The sequence below is a fragment of the Micrasema longulum genome, unplaced genomic scaffold, assembly GCF_059751315.1.
Source record: "Micrasema longulum isolate JH-2025_06_02 unplaced genomic scaffold, ASM5975131v1 h1tg001771l, whole genome shotgun sequence".
Classification (NCBI taxonomy): Eukaryota; Metazoa; Arthropoda; class Insecta; order Trichoptera; family Brachycentridae; genus Micrasema; species Micrasema longulum.
The window spans coordinates 2,526-5,050 of NW_028278946.1; positions in this window are offsets into that span (position 1 = coordinate 2,526).

The window sequence follows — 2,525 nt, forward strand, 5'->3', positions numbered from 1 at the left end:
AAGATAACATTTATTTACAAAGACAGATAAATATAGCTTACGGCCCATGACACGAAAAAGAATAAAGCTAATGAAATCTTTCGTATATGAAGAAAAAAATAATGATTTTGATACAATATAATAACTAATTTTGCAGCATCCATATGAAATAATGGCTAAGACGCTCGGATCAGATTTGATTTCCGATGAGAACATTAAATTTTGAATTAACTTTTTCTCAAACTTGGGTGTTCTGTGCCGTAATTCACCAGTGTAGTTGGGCTTTCTGACCTGTTGTGGTACAAAAAATACAAAATGATCGATTTGTTTTCTTTGAATCCGATAAATTACTTTATATTTTACGTAAATTGTACTTCTTCAAATTGTTTCTATCAATTTTAAAAATATTTATGTAAACACATTTTAAAAGTCGACTAATTCTCTTTCAAAAGTATTTATGCTGCTTTTGGACTTGGAACAGTAAGTACCTGAATTAGAAATGAAAATAACGTTAAAAACTAATTAGATCTTCTGAGATTCTCTTACAAGATTCCAGATGCTGCGCGTTGCTTGCATTAAAAATTCCGTTTCTAAAGTAGCAGCACTCAAAGAACGCTATTGTTTTGAGACCACACTAATGGACTTCAAGTCTAAGAGTTTTATCCAATATGCCTAAAGCCTACGTTGGTACTACCATCAATTTACAATGAAATCATCAAGAATTACCATAGCCCAACAGATAGAGGAGAACTCTTTATAATATGTATTTTTATACAAAAGATTAATTTTGATGCCGAGTTTTGTCTCCAGTTTTAATTCTTCATAATTATGAAAATGTAGAATTTTGCAGATTCACGACATTTTACTAGTGGAAACATGTATTAGATTTATAATGTATCGAAAACTACTTAAAATCGAGGTAAATACTAGAGTTAGTAGTTATAATGCCAAGTAGGTTATTTAAACTAAACAAAAAAATATATGAACTAATTTGCTATAAAAGATTGAAAAAAAAAGGTTTTTTCCACTTTAAAATGTGTTTAGGAAACATTTTTTTTATAAACTATTTATACAGGTCAATATTAAAACATAGAATTCAACTTATTTCTTAATATTTATTTTTAAAAATCTATAAAAAAAAAATATATATATTATTTGAATTTTTTTATTTTTATATTACCACAATAGTTTGATGTGCAAAAACACTCGAGAAAACGTGAGAACGCAAAAATACTCTAGAAAGACATGGCACGATCAAGTCCATCAAATACTCGAAGATGGACATGTTAAGAGTAAGAATAATCGGCGTGCGTGCCTAAGAAGATGTATGAAGGTAGAGGAAGCGAGGTCTGTATAAAGACAGAGTGATGTGGGCTTCTTTCTTCCCTGCCTACCCATACGGGGAACATCGTGATGGTTTGTTTGTGTTTGTTTGAGCACTTAAGGATTATGAATGCACTTTAAAAATGTTTTTGTGGTGATGGATACTCGCTTATGTAACTAAATTATCCTTTTCACTTAATAGTAGGTTTTTTAACGTAATAAGTTTTTAGAATTTAATTACATTTTTAACACAAATAAAACATTGTTGTCTCTACTTTTTTAGAGGTTTAAAAATATATATTTATGGTTACATGTTAAAAACATTACACATAAAAAAGTAATGTAGTTTCAATATCATAAAACTAATTTATAAAACACTGATTTAGATATTTTTTAGAACAAATACATTCACATAAATTTAGGCATACTTAAATATGATAATGTTTACCGAAATATTGATCTAATTTATTTTAATCGCGAAAAAACAACGTTTAAGTATTGTAGATAAAAGTCGATGGAAAGAAGAAAGAGGAAAGATACAATCGATATCAAATCAACAAAAAAAAATATGTCGTCATAAAATAATACGAAAAAAATAATTATAAATAATAAAAATTCTCCCGAAACATCGTAATTTGAAAGGTTTGAAAACTTTGATCAGTTGCACTCGAGTTTTACATACTGTAAGCGTTTAGTAAAGTCATCCTTTATAGAAGTGTTGTAGAAATGCATGTAATGTATATTTTAAAAGTAAAGAGTGCAAAACTCGAAGTACATAAATCTAAAAGATGGATGGTCTGAACGCCTTGCGCAAGGCACATTCTATTGAAGCCTGATGGAATGGTTTGCGTGAGCTCAGAAGATCAATTCAAATAGCAAAGCTTTATGCAGTTTCGGCTTAAAGTAAGTCGAATCATAAAGGAATGAAACGTGATGGCTCAGAACATATTTTGTGTTCTATATTAAACAGTAAGTGACGTACTTCATATTATGTAAATGCATACAATATAACACAAGCAGGAGCTCAAAATAGTAAACTAGGGAAAAAACTGTAACATCAAGTCCTAAAGTCCGATTATTCTAAAACTCAAATAGTTCATTTTGATTTAATTAGGCAAAAATAAAAGATTTAAAATTTATCGAAAAACATTACGTACATGCAATTAATTGTATTATAATTTCAACAGCATATTTTAAGAAACAAAAACAATAATTTATTTTTA